Source organism: Elephas maximus, chromosome 3 (genome assembly GCF_024166365.1).
Source record: "Elephas maximus indicus isolate mEleMax1 chromosome 3, mEleMax1 primary haplotype, whole genome shotgun sequence".
NCBI classification, from domain to species: domain Eukaryota; kingdom Metazoa; phylum Chordata; class Mammalia; order Proboscidea; family Elephantidae; genus Elephas; species Elephas maximus.
In genome coordinates this window covers 17,277,852-17,290,237 of record NC_064821.1, presented here as the reverse complement: position 1 = coordinate 17,290,237, position 12,386 = coordinate 17,277,852, and the positions used below count along the sequence as shown (strand labels likewise).

The window sequence follows — 12,386 nt, the reverse complement described above, 5'->3', positions numbered from 1 at the left end:
AAATATAGAAAAAATAATAATAATAAAAGAAAATAAATACAAGTTACCCAAACCAGAAAGGAAGAACTAAAACTATGTTTGCAGATGACACGAGAGATGACATACAGAAAATTCTAAAGAATCCATCAAAAAAACTATTTGGACTAATAAACATGCTCAGCAAGATTGCAGGATACACAATCACTATGTAAAAATCAGTTGTATTTCTATATCCTTGAAATGAACAACCCAGAAACAAAATTAAGGGAAAAATTCAATTTATAAAAGCGTCAAAAAGAATAAAATACTCAGAAATAAAATAATAAAAGAAGTGGAAGACTTATATTGAAAAGTTAAAACATTGTTGAAATGAATTTAAGATGATCTAAATAATTAGAAAAAAATCTATGTTCATGAGTTGGAAAACTTAACATTGTTAAGATGGCAATGTTCTCCAAAGTGATCTACAGATTAAACACAACCCCTAGCAGAATACTAGATTATTTCTTTATACAAATTGACAAACTGATTCTAAATTCATACAGAATTACAGGGGACATAAAACAGCCAAAAGAATCTTGAAAAAGAAGAACAAATTAGGAAAACTCACATTTTGAACACAAAACTTACCACAAATGCAACAGTAATTAAAACAGTGTGGTGCTGGCACAAGAATAGACATAGAGATCAATGGATGAAAATTGGGAGTCTAGAAAAAAATCCATATACACCTGGTCAGTTCATTTCAACAAATGTGCCAAGATCATCCAACGGGGATATAATAATCTTTTTGACAAATGGTACTAGGACAAATGCGTAGCCACATGCAAAAGCATAAAGTAGGATTCTTACCTCAAATGACATTAAAAAAAAAAAAAGAAAAAGAACCCAAAGTGAATCAAAGGCCTAAATGTAAGAACTAAAACTGTAAAATGCTTAAAAAACGTAGGGGTAAATCTTGACCTAGGATTTGGCAGAGGATTCTTAGATATGACACCAAAAGTACATGCACCAGAAGAAAAAAAAAAAGATAAATTGGATTTAAAATGTTTTACTTCAAAAGATACCATCAAAGAAGTGAAAAGACAACACATAGAATTAGAGAAATATTTGCAAATCTTATGTGTTCATATATTTTGATTCAAGCTAAAAAGACAAATGACTAAAAAATGAACAAAGCACGTGAATAGACACTTCTGCAAAGAAGAAATGCACAGGAAAAGATGCTCAGCATCATTAGTCATCAGGGAAATGCAAACCAAAACTTTGATGTGGTGCCACTTCATATCCACTAAGATATAGTCTATTCAGAAACCCTAGTAGCATAGTGGTTAAGAGCTACAACTGCTAACCAAAAGGTTGGCAGTTTGAATCCACCAGGTGCTCCTTGGAAACTGTATGGGGCAGTTCTACTCTGTCCTATAGGGTCACTATGAGTCAGAATCAACTCGATGGCAATGGGTTTTTTTTATAGTCTATTTAAAAAAAATATGTACAAGAATTGGCAAAGATGTAGAGAAATCAGAACTCTTGTACATTGTGGATGGGAAAGTGAAATGGTGCAGCAATTTTGGAAAATATTCCGGTAGTTCCTCAAATCATTAAACATAGAATTACCACATGACCGGTAATTTCACTCTTAGGTATTTGTGGGCCAAGATTTTCAGTGGTTTGGCAGTCGTAAGATGTTGTGATCACCTCCGTGGTGGGATCTGCTGTGAGTAGCCAATCAGTTGGAAGGGAGTTTCCTTGGGTGTGTGGCCTGCATTGAATATAAGTGGACATTCTGGCAAGGCTCATGAGATTTTTGCTCCTGCTGGACCCTTCAGCTGCTCCTGTTCCTCTGACCTCTGGTTCTTGGGACTTGAGCTAGCAGCTTACCTGCAGCCTTGCCTGCCGATCTTGGAATTCATTCATCTTTGCAGCCTGTCAACAATAACCCTGCCTCCTGACCTGCTGATCTTGGGTTAGCCAGGCCCTGTGGCTACATGAATCAGGAGAAAGCTCTATCCTGACCCACGGACTTGGGATGTTCCAGCCTCTACAACTGTGTGAGCCATTTCCTTGATATAAGTCTCTCTGTGAATGGATAGAGTTGCAGCAACAGCACAGGACCAGCACCAGCAGAGAACTTGCAGTGGCGGATTGGGGTGCCTCTGGGCACTTATTGGTGGAGCTAGGCTTGCTGACCCATGGAGCAAGAAAGCTGAGTGCCTGTGTGCAGGAGGCTTCCTGGCAGAGTGGGGAGCCTCCAGGAACTTATCGGTGGAGCTACTGAGCTTTGGAACACTTGCCCCAGCAGAGCAGATGCAGATGTGAGGCCTGAGGCGCCAAGAGGCCAAGAAACCAGGAAACAGAAGCTGAAGAGACAAAAAACACAAGAAACTGAGCTGCCTCAGTCTCAAAATGTATGGCCATGACCTCAGGGGTTTCAAAGGATGGAGCCATGGCCTCTGGTGTTTCTAAGGGTGGAGTCGCCACTCAGATGGACTAGGAGAACAGTGCACCTAAAGCCGAGGGAGCAGAGTTTCGGTCCCAGTGAGCCAGGAAGGCGGAGCTGAAGCCCAGGGCCAAGGGGCCTCCACGCACAATCTGGAGAGCTAATGTAATGTGTTCTGCTGACTTGCTTATGCCTTTTTTCCCTTCAGTTTCTCCCATTTATAATGGAAATGTCTACCTTAGGCCTGTTCTGCCATTGTACCATTGGAAGCAGATAACTTGTATTCTAGATTTCACAGATAAAGAGGAATTTTGGGGCTTTGGACATGGAGTTAACACTTTTGCTATGATGGGATGTTTTGCATGTTGCAAGGATGTGATTTTGGGGGTGGGCAAAGATGGAATGTGATGGATTGAATTATGCTCCTCCAAAAATGAGTTTATCAACTTGGTTAGGCCACGATTCCCAGTATTATGTGGTTGTCCTCCATTTTGTGATTGTAATTTTTTTGTTGAGAGAATTAGAGTGGGATTGTAGCACCAATCTCACTCAGGTCGCCTCCCTGATCCAAGGTAAAGGGAGTTTCCCTGGGGTGTGACTTGCACCACCTTTAATCTCTCAAGAGATAAAAGGAAATGGAAGCAAGCAGAGAGTGGGGAGCTCATACCACCAAGAAAGGAGCACCAGGAGCAAAGCACATCCTTTGGACGCAGGGTCCCTGTGCCTGAGAAGCTCCTCGGCCAGGGGAAGATTGAGGACAAGGACCTTCCTCCAGAAATGACAGAGAAAGAAAGCCTTCCCCTGGAAGCGACACCCTGAATTTGGACTTGTAACCCACTAGACTGTAAGAGAATAAGTTTCTCTTTGTTAAAGCCATCCACTTGTATTTGTGTTATAGCACCCACCCACTGCCGTCGAGTCAATTCCGACTCATAGTGACCCTATAGGACAGAGTAGAACTGACCAATAGAGTATCCAAGGAGCACCTGGCAGATTCAAACTGCCAATCTCTTGGTTAGCAGCCGTAGTACTTAACCACTATGCCACCAGGGTTTCCTCTGTTATAGCAGCACTAGTAACTAACACAATAGATTGTTTTTGTTTTGGCAGGGAGGCTCCCAAGGACAGTAGATCCCTCTGTAAATGGATAAAAATCACCCACAAACCAGTCATGTCCCAGAGTTTATTGCTCTGGTGTGCCTGCACCCACAGTTCTAATACCACTGTAGTCACATTATAGGTCTTGCCCCAGCACAGAGCAGATGAACCATTTGCATGGGAAAACACAGCTCTTCCCCACATTCTATCTGACTCATAATTGTTTGTGTCTAATGGAATCTCTTTCTCTTCCAAGGAAAAGAAAGAGGCATAGGTACTCAGAATGAGTTAAGTTTAGGCAAGTCAAGACCTCAGTCAAGAAAAAGGAAATCAGTTTTCCCTTCATGGAATAGGAGGGTAACACTAAGCCATTGAGCCTGGGAATTTCTTATTAAACAAAAACTATATCTGATTATTTACCCCATAAGAGACAGTGCTTCCCCACTGCCTTTTTCACTCTTTATTTTTAAATAATTTATTCACACATAGAAGTTGCAAAAATAGTACCAAGATTGTCTGGGTACTCTTTACCCAGCGTCCTCCGATGATGACACAATCTGTCACAATAAACCCTTTGCCACTGAGTTGATTTGGACTCGGACTGACCTTTTAGGACAGAGTAGAATTGCCCCAAAGGGTTTTTGAGGAGTGGCTGGTGGATTCAAACTGCCAACCTTTTAGTTAGCAGCTGAGCTCTAAACCAGTGGGCTACCAGGGCTCTTAATCTTTCATAATCATAGTATATGTTGGAGCAATACTATCAACTAAACTGCAGACTTTATCGGGATTTAACCTGAGTTCTCTTTTGAGGAAGGACAAGCACCAGCCTTCCTGTTTGCCTCGTTTGTTGTCTGGGAAAGCCCTCCTGTGAAGTGGCTTTATTCCTCAGTGGACACAGAAAAGACAAAGTTCACCCATTCACACTGAATCAGATGAATCTCTTAGTCTGATGAAAGCCTCAATGCATTAAAAAGGGAACTAACAGCTGCTGCGGCAGCGGCCAGGCCCCTCCTCTGCAGCAGCCGCGCCTCACGCAGTGCCTCAGCAGACTGCCGTTTAGGTGGCTGAGCCGCTGGGCAGCAGGCCCGCTTTGCAGCCCTCTCGCCCTGCTGGCGGTAGCTGTAGCTGGCTGGCCTTGTGCCAGCATTCTTGCAGCTTGGGCGCTGAGCGGGTTGCACAAGCTAAGGGCGGCCAGGGTGCAACGAGATAACCTGCACACGATGAAGGAGTGGTGGGTCCAGGTGGGGTTGCTGGCCGTGCTCCTGCTGGCGGCCTACCTGCAAATCCCGCCCCCTCAGCTTTCCCCTGCTCTTCACTCATGAAAGTTCTCAGGCAAATTTTTCACCTACCAGGGACTGTGCATCTTTTCCAAGGCTCCGTGGGTGTGGTTGGAAGTCCAGAAATAGTTGTACTCCTATATGGCTTTCCAACATCCAGCTACGATTGGTACAAGATTTGGGAAGGTCTGACCCTGAGGTTTCATGAGTAATTGCTCTAGATTTCTTAGGCTTTGGCTTCAGTGACAAACGGAGACCACACCACTACTCCATATTTGAACAGGCCAGCATGCGGAGGCATGCTGGAGAGGCTTCTTGTTCTCCAGAACTGTAGGATCAACCACCTGTCTCATGACTATGGAGACATGTGGCTCAGGAGCTGCTCCATAGGTACAAGCAGAATCCGTGGGGACAGCTTACCATAAAAAGTCTCTGCCTGTCAAATGGAGGTATCTTTCCCAAGACTCATCATCCTCTCCTTCTCAAGAAGCTTCTTAAAGATGGAGGCATGCTGTCAACCATCCTCACACATTTGATGAACTTGTTTGTATTCTCTTGAGGTCTCACCCCGGTCTTTGGGCCCTACACTTGGCCTCTGAGAGTGCGCCGTGGGACATGTGGGCAGGGATAGCAACAATGACAGAGACTTAGTCATTGATAGTCTTCTATGGTATGTTAATCAGAGGAAGAAGTTTAGAAGACACTGGGTAGGAGCCCTTGCCTCTGTATCTATTCCCATTCATTTTATCTGTGGGCCATTGGATCCCATAAATCTGTACCTGGAGTTTTTAGAGCTGTATAGGAAAATGCTGCGAAGGTAAAAAAAAAAAAAAATTTTTTTTTTTTTTTTTACAGTGTCAATTCTGGATGACCACGTTAGCCACTACCCTCAGCTACAGGATCCCATGGGCTTCTTGAATGCATATATGGGCTTCATCAACTCCTTCTGAGCTGGAAAGTGTAGCTGCGCTTTATTACCTTCTCTACTCCCTATCTGTTGTGTATTCCACTTAGGAAGAAATTCCCAAAAGAGGTCCTGGTCACTAAACACTATTCTCTCTCTCACAAAAGTCCACTTTACTCACATTGGGAACACAGTATAGTAAAAAATCAGCAGAAACTCCAACTAAGAGTTGACCTAACAGTTCACTTCCCGTTCCTTTGACACCTGATCAAGTGTATGAATTTGCCTTTGTCTTTTGTGTTATTAGGAAATTCTGATGAGCACCACTACTCCCTGATGCAGTAGGAGAGGCACGCATTCCTTTTCATGGAAGACTTTTTAACACATCTGTGGGCTTTTCTGAAATATTTAGAAATGCTGATTTCTGGTCCAACCAGAACTGGAATCAGAGAGTAAAGGATGAGGAGGGGGCCTTACCTTTCCTTGAACAGCTTTAAGGGTATGTGCTTTTAAGTTCTCTAAGCCATACCACTTCAGTAAGAGTGATTCTCCCTTGTCATAATTTTGAATTCAGTTTCATCAGCTGCTTCTAATTACAGACATTTTGTTAAAAAAAGATTTCGGTTTCAATAATGTAGTATTCTAAGTATGCTTTAAGACTATGATTTATCTACGTGGGTACATATATTTTATAAGGACACTGAACCAGCAAATACTCTGGTAGAATACAACCAAAAACCAAACCTGTTGCCATTGAGTCAATTCTGACTCATAGCAACCGTATAGGACAGAGTAGAACTGCCCCATAGAGTTAGTGAACTTCATTAAATATGTTTAATTTCTAAATAAATTAAAAGAAATCTGAGCTAAATTCGAACTCTTTTCAGAATTTCCTAAAATCACATTAATGACTAACAGCATCTGTGCCAGAGATTTACTGTTATTACCTGGAAAGACTAATTTTAACAGCAAATAACCCTGACTATTCATACCTCAGTGCTTAGAAGGCTGTCCCCTCCGTGAGCTACAGTGAAGGGGAGGGATCATGGTGTGTCCCAGTTACCATGCTGAGTGTACATTGACTCCTTTTATTATGATTGTTTAATGTCTCATTGGTTGTCCCAGAGAGGCTTTCTCATGTAGCTCAGCAATTCCTGTGCTTCACAGACAGGAAAGTTCCAGAACTTTTTAAGAACAAATTTGGAAATACCTATGAGCAAATGGTGCTGAATACTTTTTTTTAAGCCACAATTTTATTGTCTTAGTCAAACAACATTAAGTGATTATTTAAAATTTTTTTAATTAGAAGCTCCAGGTATAACAATGAAAGCAGAATAAGTGTTTATTTTCTATTAATAAAACTGAATTTTGACAAAAAAAGAGGAAATAACTACATTAAGACAAGTGAACAATTGATCTCTTCCCAATGTCAATGTGCAGCATCCAACATTCCTTAAAAAAAAGAAAAGAAAAGAAATCACTCCAGGACACCACTTTCTATGTCTTTCAAAGACATTCCAATGCAGGCATTTCTCTTCTTCCCTAATTTAATAGTACAGCTTTTAGAACCACCTGGGGGTACTTGGGAAAATCCCAATGCTAGAGCCTGACACCAGATCGATTGAATTAAAACCTTGGGTGGCTTTTGTATATTTATGATCCTAGTACAAATACTTTTTAAAAATTCCCCCAGTGATCCCATGTGGGCAGACAAGGTTGAGAATCCCTCTAAAAGATTCTGCAGTGAAAAGACTCAAGTTGATGTGATCTGAAGCTAATAATGAGCTGCAGAGGGATTCAGACTTCCCACTGAGACTCAAATCCAGGTTAATCTTTCTTTGTGAGACTCAAGGCAGAAGGGGCCTGCTCTCTTCTTGCAGCTGCCCTCCAAGGTTGTTCTGACTAGTTCCCTTCCCTTGTCAAAGAACTGGACAAAGAAAAGGAGGGGACAATGACAGTGTACTTGTCACTTAACATCAAGTGGCACTGATTGTTAGAGAAAAGTTTGACATTCATATCATTTTAAAAATAACAAGAAGTCTTTCCATTATACCCCTGGCCTCTACCTGTCTAGTCACAGTCCTTGTCACATTGTAATCAGACCTGAAAGAAGCACGCACAGGAGAAAACCCAATAAAGGAACTTAAACTCCTTATCTACAAGTGTAATTATGAGACAGTAGATTTGAGTGTGGGTTTCTATAACATCCAATAGGAATACATGTGAAAACTGAAAAGAATATACTGAGAAGAAGTGAAAGTAACTTAGATACTTCTAGGAAATATTTGCTCCTAGAAACTAAGACTGTGAACCAACAAAATATGGTTATCTTATCGAGACTAATAGCTGACTTACTAAGATTCACTTCAAGACACTTGCTTTGTTGTGCCAATCAACCCATAACTATTATGTCATAAACTCTGCTGCATTCCAAATACTCCCTGCCTTTTGGGTCCCACATTAAAATCACCCAGCCCCAGCACTAACCAAACCAGTTACCAGGGAGTTGAATCTGACTTATGGCAACCCCATGTGTTTCAGAGTAGAACTGTGCTCCATAGAGTTTTCATGGCTGTGAGCTTTCAGAAGGGGATCTTCAGGCCCTTCTTCCAAAGCACCTCTGAGTATGTTCAAACTGCCAACCTTTTGGTTAGGAGCCCAGTTGTCCTAGTTATCTAGTGCTGCTGTAACAGAAATACCACTAGCAGTTGGCTTTAGCAAGCATAATTTTATTCTCTCACATTTTAGGAAGCTAGAAGTCCCAATTTAGGGCACCAGCTCCCAAGGAATGTTTTCTCTCCCTGTCGGCTCTGAGGAAATGTCCTTGTCATCAATCTTCTCCTGGCCTAGGAGCTTCTCAGTGCAGGGACCCTGGGTCCAAAGGATCCACTCATCTTCCACCGCCACTTTCTTGATGGTATGAGGACCCTCTCCTCTCTGCTCACTTCTCTTTTATATCTCAAAAGAGATTGAGTCAAGATACAGCCTAATCCTGTAGACTGAGTACTGCCTCATTAACATAACTACCTCTAATCTTGTCTCATTAACATCATAACCAAAAAAAACCTTGTTCATGTGAAGTTGATCCCGACTCACAGTGACCCTACAGGACAGAGTAGAACTGCCCCAGTGGGCTTCCATGGAGCTGCTGGTGATTCTAGCTGCCAACTTTTTGGCTAGCAGCTGAGCACTTAACCACTGCACCATCAGGGCTCCCATTAACATTATAGAGGTTAGGATTTACAACACATAGGATAATCACTTCAGATCACAAAATGGAAGACAACCACACAATACTGAGAATCCTGGCTCAGCCAAATTGATACATATTTTGGGGGACACAATTCAATCCATAACATTCCACCCTTTGGCCTCCAAAATTTCATGTCTTTGCCACACACATGTAAAACATTTTCAGCCCATCATGTTGCTGTTGTTGTTGTTGTTAAGTGCCATCGACTCAGTTCTGACTCATAGCGACCCTATGTACCACACAACGAAACACTGCCAGGTCTTGCGCCATCCTTACAATTCTTGTTATGCTTGAGCCCATTGTTGCAGCCACTGTGTCAAGCCATCTTGTTGAGGGTCTTCCTCTGTTTCACTCACCCTTTACTTTACCAAGCATGATGTTCTTCTCCAGGGACCGATCCCTCCTGATAACATGTCCAAAGTATGTAAGATGCAGTCTTGCCATCCTTGCTCTAAGGAACATTCTGGTTGTACTTTTTCCAGGACAGATTTGTTCATGCTTTTGGCAGTCCATGGTATATTCAATATTCTTCACCAACACCACGATTCGAAGGCATCAATTCTTCTTTGGCCTTCCTTATTTATTGTCCAGCTTTCACATGCATATAATGCAATTGAAAATACCATAGCTTGGGTCAGGCCCATCATACCATCTCAAAAATCGTAAATTTAAATCAACTCCAATTCCATCCCGTGGCAAAATTCTCTTCATCTGTGAAATCTAGAATATAAGTTATCTGCTTCCAAAGTACAATGGTGGAACACACACAAGGTAGACATTTCTGTTACAAATTGGAGGGAAAGAAGGGATGGGCACCAAGCAACTCAGCAGAACACATTACCTCTCAAGACTTGAAAACAGTTCTCTGTTCTCTGAGACTATTTAGGCAATGGCCCTGCCCTCCAAACTTTTGGTGTTGCTCACACTCTCTACATTCTGGATAGAGATCTCCAGCTCTGGGCCTTAGCTCTGCCTTCCAGATCCACTGGGACAGCAACTCTACTCCCTTGGATTTGAGCAGCCCCATTCTCCTAGTCTGTCTGAAATAAAAGACTGAAGACACTGAAATAAAAACATGTGCCATCAAAAGAAGATATGCAAAACTCAAAGGATGGAAAAAAGTATATCAAGCAAACAATAAGCGAAAAAGAAGAGGAGTAGCAATATTAATTTGTGACAAAATAGACTTTAGACTTAAATCCGCCACAAAGGATAAAGAAGGACACTATATAATGATAAAAGGGACAATTGATCAGGAAGACATAACCATATTAAATATTTATGCACCTAATGACAGGGCTGCAAGATACATAAATCAAATTTTAACAGAATTGAAAAGTGAGATAGACACCTCCGCATTTATAGTAGGAGACTTCAACACACCACTTTCGGAGAAGGACAGAACATCCAGTAAGAAGCTCAATAGAGACACGGAAGACCTACTTACAACAATCAACCAACTTGACCTCATTGACTTATACAGAACTCTCCACCCAACTGCAGCAAAGTATACTTTTTTTTCTAGCGCACATGGAACATTCTCTAGAATAGACCACATATTAGGTCATAAAACAAATCTTTGCAGAATCCAAAACATCGAAATATTACAAAGCATCTTCTCAGACCACAAGGCAATGAAGCTAGAAATCAAAAACAGAAAAACTAGGGAAAAGAAATCAAATACTTGGAAAATGAACAATACCCTCCTGAAAAAAGACTGGGTTATAGAAGACATCAAGGAGGGAATAAGGAAATTCTTAGAAAGCAACGAGAATGAAAATACTTCCTATCAAAACCTCTGGGACACAGCAAAAGCAGTGCTCAGAGGCCAATTTATATCGATAAATGCGCACATACAAAAAGAAGAAAGAGCCAAAATCAGAGAACTGTCCCGACAACTTGAACAAATAGGAAGTGAGCAACAAAAGAACCCATCAGGCACCAGAAGAAAACAAATAATAAAAATTAGAGCTGAACTAAATGAATTAGACAACAGAAAAACAATTGAAAGAATTAACAAAGCCAAAAGCTGGTTCTTTGAAAAAATTAACAAAATTGATAAACCATTGGCTAGACTGACTAAAGAAAAACAGGAAAGGAAACAAATAACCCGAATAAGAAACGAGAAGGACCACATCACAACAGAACCAAATGAAATCAAAAGAATCATATCAGATTACTACATAAAATTGTACTCTAACAAATTTGCAAACCTAGAAGAAATGGATAAATTCTTGGAACAATACTACCTACCTAAACTAACACATTCAGAAATAGAACAACTAAATAGACCCATAACAAAAAAAGAGATTGAAACGGTAATCAAAAAACTTCCAACAAAAAAAAGTCCTGGCCCAGACGGCTTCACTGCAGAGTTCTACCAAACCTTCAGAGAAGACTTAACACCATTACTATTGAAGGTATTTCAAAGCATAGAAAAAGACGGAATACTACCCAACTCATTCTATGAAGCTACCATCTCCCTGATACCAAAACCAGGTAAAGACATTACAAAAAAAAGAAAATTTTAGACCTATATCCCTCATGAACATAGATGCAAAAATCCTCAACAAAATTCTAGCCAATAGAATCCAACAACACATCAAAAAAATAATACACCCTGATCAAGTGGGATTTATACCAGATATGCAAGGCTGGTTTAATATTAGAAAAACCATTAATGTAATCCATCACATAAATAAAACAAAAGATAAAAACCACATGATCTTATCAATAGATGCAGAAAAGGCATTTGACAAAGTTCAACACCCATTTATGATAAAAACTCTTACCAAAATAGGAATTGAAGGAAAATTCCTCAACATAATGAAGGGCATCTATACAAAGCCAACAGCCAATATTACTCTAAATGGAGAGAACCTGAAAGCATTTCCCTTGAGAACGGGAACCAGACAAGGATGACCTTTATCACCGCTCTTATTCAACATCGTACTTGAAGTCCTAGCCAGGGCAATTAGGCTAGACAAAGAAATAAAGGGTATCCAGATTGGTAAGAAGGAAGTAAAGCTATCACTATTTGCAGATGACATGATCGTATACATGGAAAACCCTAAGGAATCCTCCAGAAAACTACTGAAACTAATAGAAGAGTTTGGAAGAGTCTCAGGATATAAAATAAACCTACAAAAATCCCTTGGATTCCTCTACATCAACAAAAAGAACACCGAAGAGGAAATAACCAAATCAATACCATTCACAGTAGCCCCCAAGAAGATAAAATACTTAGGAATAAATCTTACCAAGGATGTAAAAGACCTATACAAAGAAAACTATAAAACTCTGCTACAAGAAATTCAAAAGGACATACTTAAGTGGAAAAACATACCCTGCTCATGGATAGGAAGACTTAACATACTAAAAATATCTATTCTACCAAAAGCCATTTATACATATAACGCACTTCCAATCCAAATA

General features: G+C 40.6%; 1 pseudogene; it reads left to right on the top strand.

Moving 5' to 3' along the window:
- Positions 1-4,719: 4,719 nt before the first annotated feature.
- Positions 4,720-5,744, top strand: LOC126074084 (mesoderm-specific transcript homolog protein-like; annotated as a pseudogene).
- The last annotated feature ends 6,642 nt before the right edge of the window (positions 5,745-12,386 follow it).